Consider the following 17,125-nt stretch of genomic DNA (forward strand, 5'->3'; position numbering starts at 1 on the left):
TTACATTTGTAGCGGCTGTGCAAATTATTGCACCATTGTCCCGTGCACTGGAATGGGAAAGCGGTGCAATACCTTGCACGGCCGCTACAAATGTAACAGCGCGTGCAAGTACAAAAAGAGATCAGATCAATGTAAACAATGAAGAGGCTGCAGCGCTCATTCAAGTGCCGCGGCCACTTCAAACTACTGATCGGTGAGGGTGCCGGCAGTGGCACCCCCACCGATCTAATATTGATGGCCTATTCTAAGGATAGGCCATCAATTTTAATAACCCGGAAAAACCCCTTTAATGTCCTCTCCTTTGAACCTCCATTCATTCCAGTGTAGAGTTACTGCTTCTACGTCTCTGCTGACAAAAAACAAAGGACTGGGACCCCTCATTCTTGGGTTCACTTGGGGAACTCCTTTGATACGACTTTTATGATATGTCCGATTGCTGTAAAAGTACCTCGCTGGGATATGCTATGAAGGTCTGATTGGTGGGGGTGACAGTGGTCTGGAGAATGAAGGGTGTTCTCCGTGTGTTTTGGTTTTCTCTCACTTGGATGGAGCCTTGATGCAGTTGCTACACCGCGCCGGATTGGGAATCAGAAGTGGCTGTTGGGCTTTACCTTGGCTCTACATCTTCTTACTTGTAGTTACCTGTCGGTCCCAGAGGTTGAACAATAATGGCAATATGGTGTCTGATAAACCCCTTTAGGGTCAATGCACGCGATGCATATTACGTGCGGTTTTGCCGTGCGTGTATGCGTGCAGAAAAACCGCAGTGTAAAAAAGTGTTACCATAGTCCATATAATTCCAGGAATTCTCATGTACACGCTGCAGTATTTTTCCGTGCGGATTTTAGAATCCACAGCATGTCAAGTTATCTTGCGTTTCCGCTTGCGAATTGTATCTGTCTAGTGCTTAGGAATATTGCATGAAAACGCGCCGAAAAACACATCAAAACATAAAATTAGGTGCGTATTTTCCACAGCAAAATACATAATGTGTGCGTGTAGGCTTGGTGTTTGAGGATTTGTTTGTGGTGAGGACAATAGTTATTTTCTTTGTATGTGTCCCACTCTAAGGCTGGATTCACACGAGCGTGTGCCTTTTGCGCACGCAAAAAATGCGGAGTTTGGCGTGCGCAAAAGGCACTTAACAGCTCCATGTGTCAGCCCTGTATGATGCGTGGATGCGTGCTTTTCGCGCGGCCGCCATCATTATGACACTCCGTTTGGATGTTTGTAAACCGAAAAGCACGTGGTGCTTTTCTGTTTTCATTCATAATTTTACTGCTGTTGCGCGAATCACGCGCATCCCACGGAAGTGCTTCTGTGTGGTGCACGTGATTTTCACGCACCCATTCAAGTCAATGGGTGCGTGATGCGCGAAATACGCATAAAGAACGGACATGTCGTGAGTTTTTCGCAGCGGACACACACTGGGTAAAAATCACTGACTGTCTGCACTGCCCCATAGACTAATATAGGTCCGTGCGACGCACGGGAAAATCACGCGCATTGCACGGACGTATATCCCGTTCGTCGGAATAAGCCCTTAGGGTATGTTCACACGCAATATCAAAAATGGCTGAAAATGGCGGAGCTGTTTTCAAGGAAACACAGCCTCTGATTTACAGCCGTTTATGTAGCCGAAAATTTTTTTGAGGCTTTTTTTCCATTGACACAATGAAAAACCGCTCCAATACGGTCTCAAGAAGTGAAATGCTGCTTTTTATAGGGCGTCTTTTTACACTCTGCTTTTTAAAACCGCGGTGTAAAAAAACACCCCGTCTGAACTAAACGCACTTTTTCTCATTGAATTCAATGGGCAGATGTTTGTAGGCACTTAGCTAGCGTTTGTCAAGGCTTATTTTAAGGCGTTTTCCTCCCCGAAATATGCCTCTGCGTGTGAACATACCCTTAGGGTCCAATCCTGACAAAAAATGCCCTGTGTGATCCTGGCCATTAACCCCTTAACGCTATGTGACGTAATAGTACATCACAGGCTTTGTCCTGTTACGTCATAGCGTTAACAGGGTACTGTGTCTGCAAACACCGGTTTAAAGCAGTGATCGCTTAACGCTATCACTGCTTCAAGGCCAGGACCGGAGCTAGCCTCCGATCCGGCCGATTAGCCACTTACATGCAGCGCTCAAAACCGAGTGCTGCTTCTATGCTGTTTACAAGCAGATCGGAGACCTGCAATGAAGGGTTCCGATGACTGTTTCGGCAGACCGGAGGCCTAACAATGCCCTCCTGTCTGCCAAGTACGGATTCCTGCTAGGTCCCGCCCAGAGGCGGGGTCTAAAAGGCGTCTGGCCGCAGTAACAAGATGGCGCTGGCTCAGAAGCTGAGCCTGCGCCATCAGCCGCCAGTGTCCGCTTTATGTTACAGCTGACACCGTGCTGTAACGGCAGGGAACGGAGCTAGCTCCGATCCCTACCATTAACCCCTTAGATGCCGTTATCAAAAACGATCATCTTAGTAGTTTGCAGCGATTGGCATCGACACAATGTGATCATGAAGATGCTGATCGTTGCTATGGCAATCAGAGGCCTAACAATGGCCTGCTGGTCTGCCACTTACGATAGCCTACTAGACCCCGCCAAGAGACGGGACCTAATAGGCTTGCTGTCAGTGAATGATTGGCAGCTGTAATGCATTGCACTACGTGGGTAGTGCAATGTTTTAGAGTAAAGTGCAGGCCGTCAAGTCCCCTAGTGGGACAAAAAAAAAGTTTGTAAAAATGTTGGATAAAAGTGTAAAAATAAAAGTTTCAAGTTATCAAAAACAAACACTGCCTTTTTTCCTATAAGTGTTTTATTATAGGAAAAAAATAAAAACGTTAAAAAAAAAGTACACATATTTGGTATTGCCGCGTCCGTTGCGACATAATCTATAAAACTGTTATTTTTCCCGCACGGTGAACACCGCAATTTTTTTTTTTTATCACCACCCCTCCCAAAACATGGAATAAAAAGTGATCAAAAAGTCGCATGTGCCCAAAAATAGTACCAATAAAAACCCGTCCCGTAATAAACAAGCCCTTGCACAGCTTTTTTGACTGAAAAACAAAAAAGTTCTGGCTCTCAGAATATGGCGGCACAAAATATGCAGTGTCCAAAAGTGGATAAGATTGGGCACCATTTATCAGTGCGACACCGGCCACATATCTGTGGATTATTATTTATTTAACGCATTATTATACCCTCTTATTATGGCCTGATGTTCTCCGCACAGATTACATATGTCCCCACATTATAAACTGAAATACCAGCAAAACTCCAAACACAACAACTGCCAAGCTAAATCTGCGCTCCAAAAGCCAAATGGCGCTCCCTTCCTTCTGAACCCTACCACGTACCCAAACCGCAGTTTACGTCCACGTATATGGCTTCGCCATACCCGGGGGAGCCAGCTTAGCAGTTTATGAGGTGTGTGTCTTTGGTGGCAAAAACTGTGCACAACATATTGTGCACTAAAATGGCATTAATTACTAATGAAAATACACCTGTGGGGGCAAAATGCTCACTACACCCCTTAAAATGCCTTAGGGGTAACTACTTGGGGGTTTGTTTTACTACTTGGCTTCAGGGCCCTGCAATTGTAGCCCAATGCTGTGAAAATCACCAAATTATAATCCTCAAATACGCATGGTGCTCTTCACTTCTGAGCCCTGTCATATGTCCAGGCAAATGATAAATGCCTTGAGGGGTGTAGTTTCTAAAATGGGGTCACTTCTTGGGGGCTTCCACTGTACTCTGGTACCTTTAGGGTTTTGCAAATGCGACATGGCGTCCAAAAACCAATCCAGCGCTCCTGCTATTCTGAGCCCTGCCGTGTGTCCAAACAGCAGTTTATGACCACATGTGGGGTGGTGCCATGCTCAGGAGAAATTGCTTTACAATTGCTGGGGTGTTTTTTCTCCTTTATCCCTTGTGAAAATGAAAAAATGTAACTTTTTAGTAGAAAAAATGTTGATATTCCTTTTTACAGCCTAATGCCAATCAATTCTGCAAAAAAAAACTATGGGGTCAAAATGCTCACTAAAACTCTCGATAAATTCCTTGAGGGGTGTAGTTTCCAAAATGGGGTAACTTTTTGGGGTTTTCCACTGTTTTGGTCCCACAGGGGCTTTGCAATTGCGACATGACACCGAAAACCATTCCAGCAAAACTTGAGCTCAAAAAGCCAAATGGCGCTCCTTCCCTTCTAAGCCCTGCCGTTGGTCCAATCAGCAGTTTATGACCACATGTGAGGTACTGCCGTAATCGGGAGAAATTGCTTTACAAATGTTGGGGTGTTTTTTCTCCTTTTATGCCTTGTAAAAATTTAAAATTTCCATGTTTTATTGGAAAAAATGTAAATGTACCCATTTTTCAGGTCTAATTATTTTTTTGGGGGTCCGTTTTTTTCGAGTGTGTTTTGCGATAAGTTTTTGTAATGTTGCATGACATTTGTTAAAATTGCTGCATTTTTAAATCAGGGAAGGTGGTGATTTGTTTTACATTGGTGGCTTCAAATTTAGGCTTGCCTGCCTGCCGGGGGAAGGGGGGGGACTATTTGGGACTTTAAAAAATAAATAAAATATTATAGTTCATAAATCTGTCTGTATCCTAAGGGCAGGCCGTCAATATTGTAGTCCTGAAGAACCCCTTTAAAAAAGTTATTTCACATATGAAAAGATTTATTTATGAAACTTCTAGAATTTATTTGTGCATCTGGATAGATTAACTTCCTCTCTAGCAGCACCTCTTACATCTACCATTTATTCAAGGGCAAATAAACTTTTAGAAATCATTTGATATGGTATAGTGACATGTCAGAAGCTTTGAACAGTGGCGGTCCGAGCACTGAGACCCCCACCAAACGCTAAAACTAAGAGGCAGAAGCAATTTGGGTGAGCGCTGTGCTGCTTTGTTTCTGAGCGGAAAGCCAAGCGAGCGGTGTATGGGCTCATAGACTCAAAGCCGATCAGAAACGAAGCGGCACAGCGCTCACTCGAGCGCTTCTGCCACTTTGTTTTAGCGATCGGTGGGGGTCTCTGTGCCCAGACCCCCACCGATCAAAACTTCTGACATGTCACTATGACACGTCAATAGTTTTTTTTAAAGTTTAGTTACAATATAAGCATATAATTTTATAAAAAGCCATCAACAACTACATAGGCTCAAAAATATAATAAAATAAAATATATAATCAAAACTTTACCTGATCCTACAAGGGTTAAAGTATAAAAAGAAAAAAGTTCTCCTGGTTCTTTCAGGCCACGTCTCCCCTGTCATAGACCTTCTTATTGTTTTCCAGTCGCTCCTTTCCCCAGCATTTGCTCGCTACCTGTCGGAAGACATTACATAACCTGCCATTGCGCTTGTTCCTCGATGTCCAGGTTCACATTAACAGAGATTCAGACATTTTTGACCTAATCCAATAAAATGCATTAATGAACTGTCTGTGCGGATGACGCTCTCCGTGACTTGATCCCGCCTGGCAGAGGCAAGTGGACTGTTTTTCTAAGGTCAAATTAGCATCTTTCCTCTAGATTTGTGGCATTTAAGCTAACGCATGTTTGTCGCTGTTTGTCCGGATTTGGCATAAATACATCCAGTTGACGGTAAGAAAATATGCGCAATGTACTGATGCACGGGAATTCTGGGAAATCTCCTGTCTGACTGGACCAGAGACACGTAGGGCATAAAAAAACTTTTTTCTTCGCGCGTCGTCCCTAATTCATTGTGTCCATGGAGTCGCCAATTAGGAAAATATATTGTCACTCATCAGACTGTACGGTAATTCCGCTGATTGCCATGTCGTGTGAAATTCTGTCCATTAGCACTCGGCAGTCTCAATTTATATATTAACTGTATTTCCTTCGTTTCACTTGTGCTAAAAACTGCACGCCATTCTTCACCCAATTAATTGAAGGAAAGTCGTTATCGTCTGGAGCAGTGTGGCCGCCGGATGAATCGCAGACGACTTTGACGAGAAAAGCCCCTGTACGCCATTGCTCTCCAGAGCATTCTTTAAAAAAGCCCTTCAGCAGGCCGTCTCCCCGGTCATGATGGAGCTGCCGGACATGAAGTCCGGCATGAAGCAGATAGGCCACAGGATGGTGACTCTTGAGGAATATCAGTCGTTCATCGTGTAATCTAGGGCAGTCATGGCGGACATTTTGCCCTCATACCAGAGTCACTTGAACAATGATCACCTACGATTCAAGCATCAAGATAATCGCAGCAGGAGTAGGAACATTAGACTGCGAGGGGTCCCTGAATGTGTCGCCATTGACACGCTTCCTGATGCGTTGAAGCAGATCTTCTCCTCACTAATAGGCTCAGATCAGGCCGAGCGGGTCGTAATTGAGACGTGTGCACAGGGCCCCTAAGGCCAGGACCAGCTTTGGAAGTCCCACAAGAGACGTCATTTGTGGCCTCCTGGATACGGAAGCTATACTAAAAGTAGCAAGAGAGATGTCCTTCACGGCAATGCAAAAATGATTGTGTTTCAGGATGTAGCGGTAAGCACGCTAACAAAGAGGCGCAGGCCCGCCAGAATTCGCAGAGCGGCTCCCGAGTGGGAACCCCCCCCCCCCCTTTATGGCTCTGCTCGCACTTTATTGCCTTCTGGCTCAGGAGGATTTCTCAACGTTTATGTCCGACAGAAGGCTGTGACAAATGCCAATGTATTGTCATAGAGTGGGATATATGTCGCCCATAGGACCCCGTAGTAAAAAAAAAATGTATACAGCACGGTATTTTTCATTTATTTATTTACTTCCTGTGCGCCTCTGCATGGAATAGTGTAGTCTACTATGATGTTCTTTACAGCAAAAATAAAGGTATTCCAACACATACCGGCCCGGCGCAGGCCCCTGCTAGCCACTATGCAGGGAGCTGCAGCACCGCCCAATTCAAGTTAATTGGGCCGTACTGTAGTTTCCTGCACAGCTGGGTGACCGGTAGCTTGACTGTGCAGGGAAAACTTATAAGGAGACTCCAGCCCCTTCATTCTCATTATCGTTGTGGACCCCAGAGGTCGAACCCCCACTGATCATAAAGTGATGACATATCCTAGCGATATGCCAACCCTTTACAGGATGGGAAAAATCCTTTAATTATTGCAAAGTGGCCCCCAGCAGCCTCAGAGTGCAAGTGTCTGGTGTTTGTACTGTTGTTCTGGTTTCACTAGGGGGCACTGTTGTGCTAAAGTTGGAAAGCAAGAGTCTTAATATTAATTAACAAAACCTTACAAGTGCCTGACTGACAACCCACCAAACACCGGCCAAGTGACATGAGAAAGAGGAGTCAAGAGGTAAAGTAGAAAATAAACTAAAAAAAAAACATTGTTATAAAGAAATGTCATTTATGCCGTTATTGTTTTCTCGGAGGTTACGAGATCATGATACTCCGATAATTTTATGTTCATTTTAGTCACTCGTTTCTATATGTGACACATCGGGGGTAGAACTAAAAATAAGTGAATAACGAGCAGTTTTTGTACCTTTCTCCCTCCCTTTCTGATTTTTTTGAATGGTAAAAAAGTTATTACCTTTTTTATTTTTTACTTTTTGCGGATTGTAGCAGGCTGCTGGAAACTGGATAAAGAAATCCATACAAATGAAAAACACTAGTGTCAGCCTAGCCTTAAATCACGTGTCTATGCCATGTTTCTCTACTGTCCCAAAATGTCTGGAAGATGCCAGATAAAAGGGAACATCTCCCCGTAAAGCAAGCAATCTGTAGCTGTCCAACAGCGGCATTCTGCTTCTATAACGATCTCTGCCACAGTGCCCTCGTAACAGTAGCACCCACTGTTACAGTTATGAGGACACTGGCACTAATTGTTAGAGGAACGCTAAGGCCCACACAATAATGTGGTCACAGTGGATGTTACAGTTATGGAGCCACTGTGACTATCATTTTTATGGGGACACTGATGGGGCAGTATTGCAGCCATTTTAACACTTTTATTAATGGAGGCACTTTGGCTGTCACTGTTATGGGACCATTGTGACTAAAAATTTTATGTGATGGGGCAATGTATCAGCCATTATATTACGGGTTACTGACTGTTATGGAGGCTCTGTGAGTGTCACTTTTATGGGGGCGCTGTGGCTTTTTATTGTGTTAGTAGCCTTGTGGCTTTTATTGTGAAGGTGCACTACCATTATTAGGACATTGTGGCAAGATCCCTTTAAATATTACTTGTTTACTAAAATTAGTAGGAGACTTATTAATGGAGGTCACTCTGTAAGTTTGACCCATTATATGGGCATCATTTATCAAAACTGCCTTAACAGTAATACTGTCCTTATTGCCCATAGCAACCAATCAGTGCTGAGCTTTCATTTGTTCAACTCCTCTGGAAAAATGAAAGATGAGCTCTGATTGGTTGCTATAGGCAACAAGGCCAGTTCTACTGTTAAGGCAGTTTTGATAAATAAGTCCCATAGTATGTGTGGGGTAGCGTATAAAGGGAAGGGGTTTACCTATGAAAAATGTCACAGAGGAGCTCAGTCTCTACTATCTCTCTGGACGGAGCTGCTTACATTGATTTTCTATTGCAGCCCTCCCTGTCTATTTAACCTTTGCTAGTCCAAGGTTGTTGTATTGTTTTGTTTTTTTTAAATAAAATTTCTGGCAAAAAAAATAAAAAATTGCCTGCCAGTCTTCACTGTAAACTGCCCAAATACCAATAAATAAAAAAAACTGAAAAATTCGGACCGCGAAATGCTGCTGGGGTGGACATACGTATATTGCTGCACTCCGCTGTATCCGTCCGTCTCATTGGGTTTGAATGGAACGGCGGCACACATACGACTGCCACTCTATTTATACTCGTCCTCACCGCGGTCGTGCAGGTTTGGAGGAACGGGAGACTCGGGAATCCCGCTCTAGCAATCTGTATGGGTCCCATCGATCACCTAACTTGTGGATTTGTGATTAATGTATATGGTGGGACAACCTCTTTACGGGTGTGTTCACACAGGGCATATATGCTGTGGAAAAGTCTGCAGCATATACGACGTAGGGAAATCCTGCCAAATATTTTCACAAAATGATCACTGGAAAAATTAATTAAAGGCATATACTTACCTCTCTTGGCGATGCCATAGCAACGCGTCCCTGCTATTCCGGCTGCTTTGTGTCCAGGCGCCATCTTGTAATGACGTTTCGTCACGTGACTGTTACAGCCGCGTAAAAAAATGACCTCTTCAGACTGGCGATCAGAAAGGCACTTGTGGGTAAGCAGTAATGTTAACATATTCAGGTGCTGCCTACTCCACATAGAAAAAGAAGTTCTTCTTTTTATAGTGAAAAGATATATAATTTCTGTATTAACTCCTCTTTGTTTTCAAGATCTTTGCTTGCTGTCATTCAAATAAAAATCTGTTCTGTGAGCCATGCACCTGTGTTATTATCACATGACCAGGACAGGTTCCTATTGAATGACAACAAGCAGAGATCTTGAAAACAGTGAGGAGTTGATAGGGAAAGAATAATGGAACATTTTAAATATAACTTTTCATTATGCAAATTATAACATTTAGGCTGGGTTCACACGACCTATTTTCAGACGTAAACGAGGCGTATTATGCCTCGTTTTACGTCTGAAAATATGGCTACAATGCGTAGGCAAACATCTGCCCATTCATTTGAATGTGTTTGCCGACGTACTGTGCAGACGACCTGTTATTTACGCGTCGTCGTTTGACAGCTGTCAAACGACGACGCGTAAAAATACAGCCTCGTCAAAAGAAGTGCAGGACACTTCTTTGGACGTTTTTGGAGCTGTTTTCTCATAGACTCCAATGAAAACAGCTCCAAAAACGGACGTAAAAAACGCCGCGAAAAATGCGAGTTGGTAAAAAAACGTCTGAAAAGCAGGGTCTGTTTTCCCTTGAAAACAGCTCTGGATTTTCAGACGTTTTTGGTCACTACGTGTGCACATACCCTTAAAGAAAAAAGGAATCGCTAAGGAATTATTACCACAAGAAACTTTTTGGGAAATTTCTCTGTGATTTATTTTTGTAAACTCTTTTAAACTTGTAATATTTTATTATAAATCTCGGGTCGCAACGCTTGAAGATGAAGAAAACTTTTCTCTAAATTATTTACTGTTGGTGGTGATGTTATTTTTAATTGCGGCCTCATTTCTGTCACCATTTACATGATTCCAATATCACAGGTTCTTAGCCACATTCTGAAGCTCCTGGGAAATTTGTTAATCTATAAGGTCAGAAAATATAAATTGCATCTGAACTTGAATTTAGACTGAAAAAAACATTCTCCGGTTTTATATCTATATATATATATATATATATATATATATATATATATATATGTGTGTGTGTGTGATTTCTCTCCAGTTGTACATGGGTGTCATGTATCACCCGACTGAGTTTCAACATTTTACTTTTAATTGCTCTATATCTGCAGCTTCTGTCAAGTTGATTTCTTCTTGCTAGGATATCTCGGCTTAATACTGAGAAAATTCTAGCAGATATTTTATTCTCTGCTATATTAAATTTGCCTTTATGCCTAATTTAATCTCTCCCCAAATCCCGGTATTTAAAGAGGACCTGTCACCTCTCCTGACATGTCTGTTTTAGTAAATAATTGTATTTCCCGTAAAATCACAATTCTGGAACATGTTTTATTAAAACTCTGCATTGTGCCGTTCCTGTTATTCCTCCTGGAAATGTTTGAATAAATTGACAACTGGGTGTTACCATTCCCCTCGTGATACGGACTGGTCCCTGCAGTCTGAGACTGTGGGCACTGATTGGACAGTCAGACTGTCTAGGGACACCCCCCATAACTGATAACACCCAGATGTCAATTTATCCATAAATTTGTAGGAAGAATAACAGAGGAACGACACAAGAAAAGATGCCCCAGAATTTTTATTTTATGGGGAATATGAGTATTTACTAAAACTGACAAGTCAGGAGAGCTGACAGGTCCTCTTTATAGGATCGGCCCAGCAACACTAAATTAAAAAGAATTTAAGTCCATGAGTTGTCCTCTTTTATCAAGTGTACTCCAGGACTTTAGCAGACCAACTTTTAATCAGTGGGGGTCTCACCTCGAGGACCCTTGTTGATCAACACACAATGAAAGGGCATTGAATAAATCCCTTGGCCACCCAGTCCTTAAAGCGTAACTAAACGGTCGATGAACTTTTTATTTTCTAGCAGCATGTGTAATATAAATATGTTTTGTAATATACTTTATTAATGAATTTCGGCTCCTTTTTGTGTTTATATGTGTTTTAAATGGCCACTCTGACGCTTTTCTACCACATTTTATTTCTTGTACTCCTGTTGCTAGCAGAAATCCGTACACCATTTGAATGTATCAGTGTACGAATTCTGCTGTCTGTGAGTACGGTTGGGTGGTGGCCCCATCCTGACGTCTGGAAGGTCTCTCTGCCTCTATACACTACACAGATCTCTAGCAGCAGAGCGCATGGAAGAGACTGTGCGCACTAGTCTCTGTGCCTGCATGATTCTCCCCCCTCCTCTCCGGCAAAGACTGTCAGGACACTAATCTGAGCTGCTAATCAGCATCACATAAGACTAGGACTGCTCCATCCGTCCCCCCTCCCCCCAATCACCCATCACCCTGCCGTCCTGTCTTATCTTCCCTGCACTTGCCAGGGAAAGTGAAAAGAAAAACTGATTGCTTTCTCCTGGAGTGTGCAGAGATATTTACATCTCTGTATATAATGTGTTGTGCTGTGCATAGTTCAGTGCTCGCTCACAGTATTATAGCTCAGTGCTCGCTCACAGTATTATAGCTCAGTGCTCGCTCACAGTATTATAGCTCAGTGCTCACTCACAGTATTATAGCTCCGTGCACGCTCACAGTATTATAGCTCCGTGCACGCTCACCGTATTATAGCTCAGTGCACACTCACCGTATTATATCTCAGTGCACGCTCACCGTATTATAACTCAGTGCACGCTCACCGTATTATAGCTCAGTGCACGCTCACCGTATTATAGCTCAGTGCACGCTCACCGTATTATAGCTCGGTGCACGCTCACCGTATTATAGCTCGGTGCACGCTCACCGTATTATAGCTCAGTGCACGCTCACCGTATTATAGCTCAGTGCACGCTCACCGTATTATAGCTCAGTGCACGCTCACAGTATTATAGCTCAGTGCACGCTCACAGTATTATAGCTCAGTGCACGCTCACAGTATTATAGCTCAGTGCACGCTCACAGTATTATAGCTCAGTGCACGCTCACAGTATTATAGCTCAGTGCACGCTCACAGTATTATAGCTCAGTGCACGCTCACAGTATTATAGCTCCATGCACGCTCACCGTATTGTAATGATCACCTCAGAGTTCACTGCCCATGAAATACAGACAGATCGTAACATCACACACAGCAAGACACGCCCCTAGACACGCCCCTAGCAACAGGCCAGAATCGGGAAGTGTGAGAAAATAGATGTGGACGGTTTCACAAGAAAAAAGGTACTTTGAAGTGAAAAAAATTGCTAGGAGTCATGTATTCACATAGAGGGACATAATAGCAGCTTAAATATTTTTTTTTTGCGAAAGTTTAGCTACGCTTTAAGGGAGGGGGGAGGGGAGCTGCTTCAGGATCCTCTTAGACTGGCAGCTGACCGGACCGGAGCTCCGACTTTCATCTTCACGACTTTCCTGCCGAACAGCTGTAAAAAACCATCGGGATGCTATTGTCAAAATCTTCATACTCGCGAGGTACCAGTGGAAACTTCCAAAAAAAGAGAAGTACTAAAAGCACCCTTTAAAAGGTGCCGGAACAAACCATCTACCTGAAAATTACCTAAGAAGTAAAAACCATAAAATTAGACATAAATAATGAAGGGGGGGGGGGGCAACGTGATTCCATGTGTCCCCCATGCTATTTGCTCCAAGGGGGGGGACCTTTCATTTGTACCTACGACATCGTAATATTATCAAGTTCTACTCCAAAGCATTATACAAGCGATCAAACGATCACCGCTTCCAGTCCCATGGCGGGACAAAATTATTTTTTTATTAAGATCAGTAAAATTTAATTAAATAAAAAAACTACCCCCCAAAGAAAACATTTATACATATATTTAAAAATAAATAGTAATAGTAGTAATAATAATAAAATAAATATGGTACCGCTGCAATTGTAACACTTTATTTAGACTGTATTGCGTATGGTGGGAAAATGCAAAACCATGGTGGAATTACTGGGTGTTTTTTTTTCCTCATTCTTCCTAGTAATGTTTTTTTTTTTTTTTCATTCAAGCAATACATTTTATGAACCCCAAAATGGTGCCCGTCAACCCGCCCCGCAAAAAAAACAAGCCCTCACAGCTACGTTGACAATTTTTTTTAAAAAAGTTCTCGTTTTTGGAATGCATCGATGGAGAAATTAAAAAAAAATCAATAAACAAAATCACTCAAGCCTGAAGGTCCGATATTATTTTATTACAACTGTAGTCCATGGCCCATACACAACCTGACCTGGTTGCAGATGTCTCTACTTTACTCTATGTCCTCACTAGTTACCCTTGTCCAATCAGTCTGTACTTTTGTATCTGTGTTGGCTCAGAATGTTCCCATTCACTGACACCAAGCAGAGGTCTTGACATTGATGAGGAATGGAAGCACACAGGATGTTAGAAAGTTGCAGAACTTTTCATTATACATTGATTAGACTACATAAAACCGTGAATTAAATCCAGCATTCACCACCAGATACATATTCGCGCCCAGTAACCCGCGGTGCGGCTTCTCTTGTAAGTGCGTTTTGCCAATTTCAATGCCGAGCAGATGTTAACAGGTGATTTAGAAAAATGAAGTGAAAGGTATCAATTCTGAGGCCCCGGAACACATTAACCATAATTCACTGCTCTGAATTACAGGATTGATTTAGAAAGGAGACTGAAATAATCTCTCATCCTGTCAGACGGGTAATACCTCAGATCCAAATTTAATTGCATCTGCAGAAAAACACAGGAAAAAGTCTGTATATTCTGAGGGGGATTTTTGGCCTAGTTACATTTCATTTTACGGCTCTGATCAAAGGCGTATACAACAATTTCAGCCGGAAAAGATAAAGGGGTACAGGGGGGGGGGGGGGCTGGATGGGTCCCAATTTATAGACACCCAAACATATTCTCAGTCATGTCTCTGACATTTAAAGAGGACCTGTGACCTCTCCTAATATGTCTGTTTTAGTAAATAATTGTATTTCCCGTAAAATCACAATTCTGGAGCATCTCTACTTAGAACTCTACATTGTATTGTTCCTCTCTTATTCTTCCTAGAAATGTATGAATAAACTGACAACTGTGTGTTACCGTCACCCTTGTCAAAGGGGCGTGTTTTTACAGTTTTGCTCAGTCAGCACTAATTGCACAATGTCAGTACACCCCCAACTGGTAACACCCAGTTGTCAATTTATTCATACATTTCTAGGAGGAATAACAGTGGAACTGTTTACTAAACAGACATGTCAGGAGAGGTGACCGGCCCTTACCCTAAAGTGATCTTCTTACATGCCATGGAGACCAGTCAGAAGGTCATATTGGTGACGCTTAGACTTCCTCCAATTCTCAAAACCAAAACCCTTTGGGACCAATGAGATATTTCCATGACTAGAAATGCTATCTCTGAGTGCAAGAGCATACATACCATAGAGACAGATCATACAGCTGCTAGGGGGATGTGGGACGAGGGGGCCCAGTCCTGTTTGATCCCATCTCTTTTGCTTATGGGTGTCAGGGACTGGTCCAGGACTCCCCTCTCCAGAGGAACTTCATTGTAACAAGCAGTGTCGTAGAAAGGGGGTGAAAGAGAAACAAACACCAGTTCCGACGGTACTGGGTGACAAGACCCGACATCATAATGGGGCCCCTTGTCTATGTAGGCCAATGTCTGAGTGGTACCAAAGAGGTTAGTTGTTCTGACCATCGATGGTGGCTTGAGGTAAACGGCTTCACCTATGTGATATTCTGTCATGTATTTATGACCTATGAAGAGGTCCCCTTTTAGATTTCCCCTCTATGTCCTTTTCGTAGACTTTGTCATTAGGGTCGTATTATTTAGACCGCTTCTCTGGCTTATGTTAAGCAAAATGTTTAGCAAAAAGTTATTCTTTCGAAGATCAGATGTATTCTGGAGTTTCCCTCTAAGCTGGTTTCCCTTAACGTCTGTCCTGTAGAATGAGGCAGTGCCCCCATATTAATGCACGGTGACCTCTTATTTGAGGCGAACACCCAAAATGAAGGATGGTCTTCTCAAAGAAGATGGCCAATGTACATAGAATATAAGAGAATTGAAAATCTGTCACAAAAGAATGGTCTAGAGCCGGGGTGGTCTTCTCAAAGAGGTGATTTTTTTCGGAGAGATGACGCTGTTATTGGGTCTTTAGCGCATTCTGTTCTCCCTTCCGTTTTCCGAATAGAACAAAGAAAATGGGGTATCCGTAGCTGTAGTGTGAACGATGACCTTGTCCTTTGTCCCCTTATTCTTTTCTTAATGCTGTGAGCAATATCGCTTAACTCTTTGTTTCCCCCTGACACTGAGGGAATTTGGACGGAATCCCAGCACGGTTTTCTCGTACAGGAATAATTATACCCGTGCCCTCTGTAAATTCTGGATCGCTTTAAACCCTTCCAGCTAAATGAACCTTTTATCTGCGGAGTGATATTCACAACGTGCTGTCAGCCCGCGTCCTCCTATTTCTAGATAATAGCTAAACATTGATCTGTTACTAATCTGATGTAACCTTTTGTGTGTATTGATCACAGGTTTATACTCGGGAGAGTGAGGCCAAAAAGTCAGTTGCGGTTGAATAGGACATTTTGGCAAATTACGGTCTGCTCATGTGAAATGTTATTATATTAACCACTTTACGGTCACATTTTTTTACGTTAAGTTTTCCAAAAGTGTTTTTGTATTTTATTATAGATTTTTGGATTTATATCTATATAGATTTAGGCTACGTTCACACGTAGCGTATACCACAGCGGACGTCAGACGCAGCAAAGTGGATGAGATTTGAACAAACCTCATTCACGTGCTGCGGACATTTTCCGCGCAGATTTTTCCCTGTGGTGTGGATTTTTAAATTCGCAGCATGTCAACTTCTGCTGCGGAAATTGCATGGATTTATGCACTGATTTATTGAAAGAAGAAATCCGCAAGTAAACACCGTTTTGTATTTTGCTGTGGATAACTTGTGGATCTGCAGCTGAATCCACAAGTCCAGGTAAGTTAAAAAAAAACCACTTTAGTGAAAGTTTAAACTATAAAACCCTTGTTCCCTGGCACTCCCATGACAATGCTTCCTGGTTCCCCACTGGTCTCTGGACACCTGACCTCCAATGATGACGTGTTACATGTGATGACGTGCCATCGCTGGAGCCTGGGTGTACAGAGACCTGCCGGGGAGCTGGAAAATGTTGCCAGGGGATGTGAAAAAATTTCAATCTGACGTTTTATTTTTCCGCAGGGAAATCCACACTAAAATCTGCAAAATTTGGTGGAATTTTTTTGCAGCAAATCCATTATGTGTGAAATTGGCCTCAAATGGCACAGAGCTCATTCGAGCGCTTCTGCCGCTTCGTTTTAGCGATCGGTGGGGCTGTCAGTGCTCGGACCCCCACCAATCAAAACTTCTGACATGTCACTATGACATCTAAAGTTTTTTAAACGTTTATTTACCCTTTAAGTGAATAACCCTCTCGAACTCCCCTTCGCACTGATATTTACTCATACACACCCACAATCCTACACCCACTAACTCACATTCATATTCACTCTCACTCGTACTGTTAATTACCGACTTGCGAAAGAAAAAAAACTGCATCGTTTTTTCTACATTTCTATGTAATTGATGTGCGAAACACGGACCGCACACGGTTGTCTTCCGTGTGCTGTGCGTGATTTTCACACACCTATAAGGGTATGTTCACACACAGTGACCAAATACGTCTGAAATTACGGAGCTGTTTTCAGGCGAAAACAGCTCCTGATTTTCAGACGTTTTTGTAGCAACTCGCTTTTTTCGCGGAGGTTTACGGCCGTTATTGGAGCTGTTTTTCAATGGAGTCAATGAGAAACGGCTCCAAAAACGTCCCAAGAAGTGA

General features: G+C 42.8%; 1 protein-coding gene across 2 annotated transcripts in view; it reads left to right on the forward strand.

Annotated features, from left to right (window-relative positions):
• The window catches only part of RSU1 (Ras suppressor protein 1), a 109,311-nt gene that overhangs the window by 2,179 nt on the left and 90,007 nt on the right, over positions 1-17,125 (forward strand). The gene's annotated exons all lie outside the window — the stretch shown is intronic.

This window comes from Rhinoderma darwinii, chromosome 5, assembly GCF_050947455.1.
Source record: "Rhinoderma darwinii isolate aRhiDar2 chromosome 5, aRhiDar2.hap1, whole genome shotgun sequence".
NCBI classification, from domain to species: domain Eukaryota; kingdom Metazoa; phylum Chordata; class Amphibia; order Anura; family Rhinodermatidae; genus Rhinoderma; species Rhinoderma darwinii.